Here is an 11,349-nt window from a genome sequence, read left to right on the forward strand (position 1 = left end):
TCTACTTTGTGCCAGTCGGTAGATGATTCTCCTACTCTTCCCCCATGAAGTCAACCCAACATTCAGAGATGCACATGCTCAACTTTGGGCATGGGACTAAGAGCTCAGAACGCATTAGTCCAGTGTTTGCTACAGGGGATTACATCCCCAATATCAAACCTTGTCTGTGTTCTAGGTATAGAATCCCGAAGTGGAGTGTACTTCTGTCACTCAGCTGGCTCTTAACTGTAAGCACTACTTACAGTGACCTTAAGTCACCCAGAAGTCCCCTGGGTTTAGCTGTCAGCGTCTAAACCTGGAAGCCCTTTAACTCTCTTTCTCTGAATCGAGTAGTAATCCTCGTTTCGCCTGGTGGAAGTGGGACCACACCACACCTATTCCTAGCTTCTGAAAATTCTACCCATGGTGCCAGATTTACTTGATATCCAGATTGATCAATTTGATTTCCTAAGAGGCTCTCTATCTTCTCCCAGTGTAAATTCCTTCATCTCCCCAGTGTCTCACCCCTTTATTACTTTAATGAGGAAAAGTTTGAATGCCCTTTTCAATATAGTCTAAATTGTTATAGCTCCTTTAGTTTCCCAAACTATTAGATTTTTCTAGCATCTCTGAGCCTTTTTCTGACCCTCACCTTCCCCATAACCAGTGGCAACTAGAGTCACTCTGCTCTTTTAAATTATTAATTTTTAAGTGTTTATTTTTGAGAAAGGGAGAAAGAGAGAGAGAGAGAGCAAGCAGGGGAGGGACAGAGGGAGAGGGAGACAGAGGATCAGAAGCAGGCTCTGCGCTGACAGCAGTGAGCCCGATGCGAGGCTCAAACCCACAAACCAGGAGATCATGACCTGAGCCGAAATCAAGAGTCAGGCGCTTAACAGACTGAGCATCCAGACGGCCCATTCTGTTCTTTTTTTATACTTTAAAAAATTTGGGGGCACCTGGGTAGTTCAGCTGGTTAAGCGTCTGACATCAGCTTGTGACTCTCTCCCTCTCTCAAAAATAAATAAAAATTGAAAAATTAAAAAAAAAATCACTGTAGGAATTCTCTCATGGGGGCAGTGCAATGAAGAAGGGGTAATATAGTCAAGGGATTTTTTTCTTACTCAGGAGTGGAAAAGTAAAGGCCTTCCAGGGTGCTAGTAAAATATAGTTCACCCTTACTTATGCACCTTAGACTCTGTCTACAGTCTGAGAATTGTCTTGATCCCAGGATTCCCTCGCTAAATAATTCTTAACTCTGCTTTATCTTCTACCCTCCGTTCTTTCTCATTGTGGTTTACTCTCTTAGGTCCTTGTTAATATTTACCTCCTGTTCAGTTGTAATAAATCCTATATTTCCTGCTCTGAGTTATGTCTTACACAACTTAAGATTTTCATGAGAAATTCCAGTTTGACCGACAAAAATATTTATCTGAGATGAGAGATCTAACATGTGTCCTGACCTTAGACTACCACATCCTATCCGCAGATCACCTTGCATGTTGCCCCAGAAGGAGTCTCCCTACGTCCAGCAGTGATTACATCATGCCTTCTTGCAGACACCTTTTTTTTAAAAAAAAAAATTTTAGTGTTTATTTATTTTTGAGAGACAGAGTGCAAGTTGGGGAGGGGCAGAGAGAGAGGGAGACACAGAATCCGAAGCAGGCTCCAGGCTCTGAGCTGTCAACACAGAGCCCGACGTGGGGCTTGAACTCATAAACCATGATATCGTGACCTGAACCGAAGTCAGATGTTTAACCAACTGAGCCACCCAGGTGCCCCCCTCCTTTTAAAATTTTTTTTTTCTTTTTTCTTTTTTTCTTGCAGACATCTCTGATGGCAGCACATTACCCGATTTGTAAACAAAACAAAAAAAAATCTGAATTCGTATTCTGATATTTAAGTCTCTCCTCCATGATTCAAGCCCAGTTTTCATTTCTAATCTCACTCACATACCCTGTGATTCTGTCAGGGGAGACCATTTGCTTTTTACAATGTCTGTGCCGTCGACTCTTCATCTTTTATATGGTGGTAGCTCCTATTGCCAGATTCGCCCATGAACACGTGCTCACATCCTTTATCCATTTACTTCAATACCACCTTCTTCAGGAAATGTTTTCTCTTTTACTGAAGCTCCAAGGGAGGTTGGTACATCTCTTATGACGTTTTCCGCTGTCTACTGGTTTATACATATGCTCACCTCTTTTCTCCTTAACTTCATTGCTTTCTCCCTGAAGGTTTAACCCCTTTTCTTGAAGCTAGGCCCAGCATAGAATAGGTGGTCAATATGTATTGTGGATTGTAGAACTTTAAAAAAAAATTAAATCTTCCCTATCTTTCTCTATTTGTACCCCTTACATTTAGCTCAAAAACCAACCAACCAACCAATCAACAACAACAAAACATTTAGAGCTGCTGGTATATTTCTGGCAGCATTATAGAAGCTAAAGTTCCAGAGACCAATATGGTTTGGTTCGTATTTCTGAGGATTTAAACAGTCTTGTAGGGGAGACAAATACACCATTTTTATTCAACAGGGCCAATTCTATGGGTGAAATAAGTACTGGGGTCTATGACAGGGCTCAGAGGAGGCCTTTGCTCATTTAGGAGAGTTTTGAAATGGTTACTCAGAATGCTAAATGTAAGTCAGAAGATGGAATCAAGAAGCATACAAAAAAGAAGAGCTTAGTTCTTGGTATTTGTTTGGGTGAAAATATAATAATATACTTTATGGTTTTTGGTCGGGGATCAGGAGGGTCAGTCTGCATTTGGCCTGCAAACTGAGTCTTCCTTCTTGGTAAGTAAGTCCGCTGAAGTACAAAGGTTATTTGAGCAGATGTGTTTCAATATTGCTTTGAAATAAAAAGGGTCCCAGTGCACTCTCCTGGTATACACCCTCAAAATCTAAGACTTTTGATTGACTGAATGAGTAAACAATAGTCTGCAGCTAATGCTGAATGCCCTTAAGAACTGTGGCCACTTATATTTGGACCCTCCGTGATGGCTGGATACCATCTCATGGTGTCTCGTTCCCATCTATTTCCTTTTAAGGGAAACATTTTACAAGATGTCCTTATAGAGCTTCCATGACAAAAAGGGGAACAATTTAGAGTTCTACATACCTTGGCTTCTATGTTATTCATGAATTTATTTCTTAAATGTGGATGTATAATGGTTAGCCCTTGTCACTTCTGCTTAGAGCCGCCATATGGTTTTGTGAATATACTCAGTGTGCCAATACCAGATCTTTTCATCTCTGGCAGCGTACTTGTTTTCCTAGAAGGAGAGTCACAGTCTTGGAGTTTCACTCCATGCATAAGGGAATAGTTAAGTCTATCTGCAAGAAACCTTAAAAACATCACTGCTATCGACATGTGGTTAAATGGGCTTTAGATTACTATGTAAGGGGGTAGGAAGAGAAATGACCTGTTAAGAAGTGAGACTTAAGTTTCTATACAAAAAGTGGCCAGATCTCTTGAAACTCTTGTAAGTTGTTACTTATAGCTTTGTTTCCATTGGACTTTAGAGAAGAGTCTGTGCCACCCTCTTTTAGTCTCATATTATTTTTCACATCCTCATTTCTCCCGTGTTCTAATTCTTTATTCTCTTAGTTTTTCAATTTACTTTTATCTTGTGTATATTTTGCATCCTTTCTGGAACCTTGGTTTTTATTAGACTTTCTGTGTTAGACCTACTGTCAGAGAGTTCCAGGGGGATACTGGTATCGCATCTGGCTATGTGGCAAGAAAGAGCGTTGTTCAGGATCAGATGGATTTCCTCCTTTCCCACTTTCAACAACTAAACCAAGACTATTTCTTCCTGGACATTTCTGATGATAATGCGTGTTTGTATCAACACAAATGAATATTATTTGCTATTTTAATTTGTGTTATCTTGCGCTAACTTCTGCCTTCTGGATTATAAACTCCTCAAATTGAGAAGTCAAAAAGACTGCAAGCTCCTTCAAAGCAGGAAATCATGTTGCTCAAAGCACTGGTGTGGGACTGACTGCACTAGTAAACTCTTGTTGCTTTATCTCCATTTTGAGACTATGAAGACTGCCATCTTTAAAATCTATGGATATATTTTCATCTGAATATTCCTCTTTATGACAAAAGTATGTATAGGCATACACATAAAAAATGATAAATTATGGGTATTTGGAACATCCTTTTTAGGTTCCAATCCAGGGCTTAATTTTTGAAGGGGATGTCTGTATCACTAGTTTTACTCATAAATTAAGAATTTCACCTGTCATGTTGTTAGTATAGGCAAGAGGTTGGGGTCTCACGAGGGAAAGAAGTTGGCCATTCAGAAGTTCCTTCTGAATAATAATAATAACAATAACAACAACACTCTGTGGGACTCTAGTGCCTAGGAATATTAATAGCTGTTGTATAGAAAGGATATGTTCAAAGCATTTATGTTTCAGAAATTCTGGATTATTAAAATTAATGATTTTTATTATTAATAAAATTTCCTCATTGTAGGGCTATTCCAAACCTTCAGTGGCTAATGTGCTCTTTCAAATTCTGAAAGGTAGACGTATTATATGTAGTGTTTTCCAAGATTATTCGAGTTATAGAGCCAAGCCCACACTGAGTTGACTCTTTAAGGGACTTTTCACAGAACTAGTTCTCTGTATGCCCTAAATGGGGAAACACTGTCAAAGAAATTGCCACATCCCCACCACTGGGACCACCACTGTCACTCCTCCCTCATAAGTATGGATGGCACTTGAAGCTTTTCGAAACATTTCCACATATATAATCTCATTTCATTTTCATTAGCTGTGATTAATGTAGGGCACCTTAGTAGATGAGAAAAGAGAGACATTATTCTAATAGTTGTTGCGTTAGTGTGTCAGAAAATTATTGAGTTGGGTAGAAGTAAAGAGAACACAGGTCCATGGCTAGAGAATTCTTGGAATTGTAAAGGATAGAGTTTTCTCTTTTTTTATTTTGCAAACATTTTGTTCCCTTTAAACACTCTTCCCAGAGAAAACTGTTCTACTGTGTGTGGTGATGCATAATTTCAGATACTGTCCCATGTGGAGGGAGATATGACTCAGTGTCAATGTGCCAAATCCATTTGTCTGTGTAAAACAGACTAATTCAATATTAGACCATAATATAATTGGGAGAAAATTGGAGAAAAAGTTTGAAATTTGACAAAAGTGTTTTATTTATAACAGGAAATTTTGTGCAGATTTGTTAGAAATTCTTGACATAGACAACTCATTGGGATGGTTTAGAAACTTCCCTCTGTCCCTAATTTGTATTTGGATATCCGTATATTTTTGATGTGTATAGTTTGTGCTAAATTTCCATTAATATTTATGATTTGTTTTTCATTTAATACTAACATGAGGCTACTTTCTCTGGGTGGGTATAAATAACATGTTGTGGGCAAGCAAAAGTTAAACAGCAATTATCTATCTGTATACTTAGTTTAGTAACCAGAGTTTTTTGTTTTTGTTTCCTCTTGAAGGGACATTTGGAAAGACAGCGAGGAAACGGCTTGCGAGTCTTCTAGACAGCATTTATCTAAAAACGCATTCCTTTCTACCCACCTAATCCATTTTTTCCATGTACATCCCAGAAACAGAAGGCAGTGGTATTGTGTAAAGGGAGTGAGTAGTACCAAAGAGATTCATCTCCTGATACCCCAGAATGGCACAGATTTACGCAAAGCTACTAAAGACAGAAATTTAAAAATAACCAATGTAAAAATAAGTAAGTGCAATGGAGTTCTTCAACATAGTTTAGGCATTGACCTTTGAGATATTGCAGGGTGAGTGGCTACAAATGCTTTGTAGCATCTGCCTTGGCACCAAAAAGAGACAATATAGCATGGGACGTTGAAGTGCCAACATAGGGCAGAGGTCTAACATTGTATAGATTTTCTCTATGCCCCCATTGAAGGCTCAGGGGCAGCTTGGTTGGTATGCTTGCCTGATGATCATTGCCAATCCCATGACAGTGGGCCGTAGGATTCTCTTGGGGCATTGAACTATTCAAGATGGAGGGGGCATAGCTGGAAGAATCAGTCTAAGATTTGATCTGCCAAGGAAAGTTGAGAGTCAAACATCTGTCTTGTTCTCCAGTACATTTCTAGTACCTGCCATGGTGCCTGTACACAGAGTTATTTCAAAAAACATTTATGGGAAAATATGGATCAACAAATTAAAATGACACAGGCACCAAGTAAGTAAGAAGATGGAAATCAGGGTGTTGTGCTACCAGTCTAAGAGGGCATCAAAGATTAAATGATGAAAGCTCATTGTACCAAGTTGTCTGGATTAAGTGACATAGTGTTGGAAATAGAAACAGAAGAAACCCAAGAGTGTGTTAAGAGTATGACTGTAGCTTCCCTTATTAAAGGCCTATGGATTGGTGGTAAACTCCAGATAAATACTCTCATGTTTGTAAGTCATATGTATGTATACCTGCATGAGCTTTTTAACTATTCCATAGTAGGGGGGTCAGCTCTTCTCAACTAATCTTTATAAAATCCCCAATTATGCAGGTCCCATTAGATATTGATAAAGTAGTAGAAAGACCCAATGGGAATTTCAAATCTTATTTTGCCTCCTGTGTAGGTAGTGCTCCTAGGTAAGGCAGGACTCTCATCCACAGATTCCCAGTAAACAAGAATGTATTGAGTGGTAGGGAAAACCAGCATAAGGTTAAAGTTTAACCAGAGACAATCTAGGATAATGTACATGGATATCTGGAAGAACTCATAGTTCAAGCGACAGGCCAAATTGATTCTTTCTGGTTCTTGTTTTATCGATGTTTGTCAGTTCTCTAGATTAAGTTTCAAGAAACAAGAGGTTTAAGACTTGTGTCATTCTCATCAACTATCATATTGCATTAGGAATGCTTATAGCTCTGGATTCTATTTATACCATGGGACTGTTTTTAGCAAATCCAACTTGTGGCAGTTTGCCCATTATTTACATGTTGCTTTAAAGCACATTGGTAATGGAGAATGAATGGCTTGCTTTTCCTGCAATGAGAATAGAAATGTCTGGGTTACCATGGGACTGACCATGCACACACTTCACTTGTCACCATCTTATTAAGTCAATTTCCCAAAAGGAATTGCCAAACTTCTTGGCGTCCACATCTATCATCCATACATGGGAGTCATTAGACTATGTAAATGCTGCCTTTTTGGAGTCATCTGTGCTTTATGTTCACTGGGTGGAGTTACTCAGTAATATAAATAAACCACAAAGTCTTAGACAAAAAGTTCTTTGGACTGGGGAATAATATAATTAAAAAAATTGTGTTTGTTGCTTCCATGTGAGTTTTTGTTTATGTTTTGGATTACAGCCATTGCCACCATTGTGCAAAAGCCAAAAAGAAATCTAATCGGGTGTTGCCCACAGGGGTTGTGATTTATTATAGTTTTCAGTTTTCTCTACATGTTACTGACTCAATCGATCCAGATGTGGAATACCTCGACTGGAGAGATCTAAGACACACACATTCAGAAACACTGTTTCATAATTAAAACATGGTCCTGTCTCTTCAGATTTCTTTAAAGATAAAATCTCCTTTAAAAGTGATCACACTCTTCAAATTAGAAGTTTCCCCAATTCTTTCTCACAAATATTATGTCTAGTTTTGGTTTCCTGAAAAGCATGTGCCCAATAATCCTTTTCTAAACATATAATGAATATGATTTCTTACATTTCTCTAGCTTACATCTATCTGCCAGCATATTTACACCTTCAGCTATGTAAAAGAAATTAAATTCTGAAAAACAATAAAATTTTCAGAGCACAGTGGGGAAGAAATTCTGTGTAATTCTCTCCCATGTTTTTTAAGGGTCTAGCCTCGTACTGCTCCTAGATGCTTCATTGGTTGTCAAATATTTTTATTCTTCTCTTTCTTGTGCCTTCTGTATCCAGACTATTTTTGAGTCCTGTTTATTTGGTCAGCATTTCATTTACGTATCCATTCATTCAGCCTTATTTATTAAACTTCTGTGTTGTGCATGCCACGGGTTAATCTCAGGGCATTATGGGCACTGCTATATGCAGTATGCATTCCTTATCACTAACAAAGTAAAGGCCTAATCACTTCTCATTCTTACCATTGAACTTACCCTTTTGGGGCCTCAGAACAAGAGCCACTGTGCATAGTGGGCTGGCCTGCTGTAGTTCAGAGTACATGAAAATGGAGCCATTCTCCCATCTTGTACCACACTCTAGTTTCTTGATACCTTGACTCTTCCTCACTCTTAATACTTGGTTACTGGGGTAGACAGAATAATGGCTTCTCAAAGATGGCCAGGTCCTAATCCCCAGATCCCGCGAGTATGTTGCCTTATGTGGCACAAGGGACTTTGCAGATAAAATTAAGTTAAGGACATTGAGATGGGGTTATCTTGGATTATTTGAGTGGGCCCAATCTAATCACATGAGTCCTCACAAACAGAGAACATTTTCCTAAGTGTGTTAGGAGAGAAAGATGTAAACAGATGAAGAAAGGTCAGAGAAATGCTATCTTGCTGACTTTGAAGACAGTGCCAAGCAATGCAAGTGGTAGCTAGAAGTTAGGTGGGGCCCTAGAGCCTCTAGAAAGGAATGGAGACCTGCTGATCCCTTGATTTTAGTCAGTGAGACCAGGTCAGACTTCTAATGTACAGATCTGTAAGATAATGTTTGTGTGGTTGTAAGGTACTACAATTGTGGTAACTTGACATGATGGAAATAGACAGTTAATGCAGTTCCCTTCCTAGCCATGGGCTTTTGTACTTCTCAGACTGACTTCTAGCATCTCCTGCCTAGTGGCCACTTCCTGTCTTCAGCTATCTACCTTTAGTCCTTCTTGGCTCTCAAAGCAAAGGCATCATCCATGTCTCAGTGTCTGCTACTAATGTGCATTCCTCTGCTTTTAGTTTTTTCCTTCTAATAGTTTCTATGGATTTAATGCAATTACTCTTCCTTCTTGTAGTACTTGCCTCCTTCAATATACCTTTTACATTAGTGTGAATTTCAAGGCTTAGTATTATTTGACCCCAAACTATCTTTCTGATCCTATCATGGTCAAGCACATTTTAGTTAAATTGCACTGCTTCTAACACATAATCTTGACTCCAGAGACTTGAATCAGTCAGGACAGGCTAGGTCATGCTGTAGAAACAAAAACTATCTCAAAATTTCAGTGACTAGTGAAATCTCTGTGTGGGCCAGTTGGGGGGCTCTGTTCCACAGTTCTTCCTGTAACTGATGGAGCAGCTATTATCTCAGCAACTGCTGGTCTCTATGCAGTGGAAAAGAGAGGTGTGTATGAGATCAGCAATTATGTTCAATCCGCAAGTAATATCTGTTCTTTTGACTTTCAACCTGTTTTCCAGAACTGGCCATATGGTCCCCCCGGAGAGGACTAAAGGATATAATCCTATCAATTATGTAAAGGTTGGTCATTTCTGTCAGTCTCTAACCCTCTATAAGAAGGATCGGGGAATGGCTTTCCATCAACCAAGTCTGTCCACAGTGATAATCTCCTGCAAAGAAAGTTCCTTGGGGTGCATCTGGTCATAAAATGGTAAAATGGCTAACTTTACTATATCCTCAATACTTTTCTCCCCGATAGATTATGAGTACTTTAAGGGTAAGAAAATGTGTGTTCACTCATATTCCACAATTATTCATTGAACTTCTACTGAATGTAAAGTACAACCAAGTTCTTTGAACTATAATGATGAACCAGACATCCTACAGAGATACAGTGTCCACCAGCTATAGTCAGGGGGTTTGGAGTAAACTGTTCTCCCCAACTCTGACAATCATGAAGAAGGTGATCAAGAAGGCAGGTGGGAAAAATACAGGAGTCCACTGAGCTTATCAGTTTTGCACAGCATTTGCATAAGCCTTTGAAGATGGGTTTGTTCTAGTTTACTTCACAAGTTAGAGAGGAACTTGCAAGAAACTGAATTTTGTGGAGTTTGAAAACTACCTAAGGAAACTATGCCAGAATGGAAAGAATATATGCTTTGGGGTTAGGTATATCTGAACTGGATTTCCATGTCTGCCCTACATTATTGTGTGATATTGAGAAAATTAGTTAACCTTTTTGTGACTTTGTTTTCTCATTTGTAAAATGAGTAGTAGATTGCTTGAGAGATTAATGAGAAAATATAGAAAATGCATTTATTCTGGGACCTGACACAACTAGGCTCTAAATAAACGCTAGTTTCCTTCAGTTTCCTTCATGAGACATAATAGGTACTATTATTTCTTTTTTTAAATGTTTATTTAATTTTTTTTTGAGAGAGAAAGCACACACATGTGTGTGTGTCAGTTGAGGAAGAGCAGAGAGAGAGAGGGAGGGAGAGAGAGAGAAAGAGAGAGAGAGAGAGAGAGAGAGAGAGAGAGAGAGAATATGGATCCCAAGCAGGCTCCATGCTGTCAGCACAGAGCCTGACATGGGGCCTGATCTCACCAATCATGAAGTCATGATTTGAGCTGAAATCAAGAATCAGATGCTTAACCAAATGAGCCACCGAGGTGCCCCATGGATACTAATGTTTCATTTTACTTTGTACAGGTTCTAGACTGTACCTTTAAAAAATTGTTTTATAAAGACACTTATTTCACATAATTCATCCATTTTAGGTAGTTTCCTTGCATTTTTTATTGAGATATAATTCACATGCCATAAAATTCATGTTTTTGAGGTGTATGATTTAATGATTGTCATGTTAACAAAATCGTGCAGACCATTTAATTCCATAGCATTTCATCACTCCCAAAGACCATTAGAAGTCATCCTCCATTCTGTCCTTCTTCAAGCTCCTGGCAACCACTAATTTACTTTCTTTTGCTAAGGATTTTCTTGTCTTACACACTTTATGTAAATGGAATCGTGCAATATGTGGTCTCTTAGGTCTGGATTCTTTCACTTAGCATGATGTTTTCAAGGTTCATTCATGTTGTAGCATGTATACATGTAATATCAGTACTTCCAATTACCTTTTTATTGCCATACTACTTTTCCATTGCATGGATATACCATTTTGTTTATCCATTTATCAGTTGACGGACATTTGGATTGTTTCCATTATTTGGCTATTGTGAATAATGCTGCTTTGAACATTGATGTGCAAGTTTTGTGTGGTCATATGTTTTCATTTCTTTTGAGTATCCTAGGAGTAGAGTTTCTGAGTTATATAGTAACTCTTTGTTCACTGTTTGAGGAACTGCTGGACTGTTTTCCAAGTGGCTGTACTATTTTATATTTCCACCATCAATGTATAAGTTTCCAATTTCTCCAAGTTTTTGCCAACATTTGTTATTGCCTGTGTTTTTTTTTTTAATTTTTTTTTAATGTTTATTTATTTTGGGGACAGAGACAG

The sequence above is a fragment of the Prionailurus viverrinus genome, chromosome C2, assembly GCF_022837055.1.
Source record: "Prionailurus viverrinus isolate Anna chromosome C2, UM_Priviv_1.0, whole genome shotgun sequence".
NCBI classification, from domain to species: domain Eukaryota; kingdom Metazoa; phylum Chordata; class Mammalia; order Carnivora; family Felidae; genus Prionailurus; species Prionailurus viverrinus.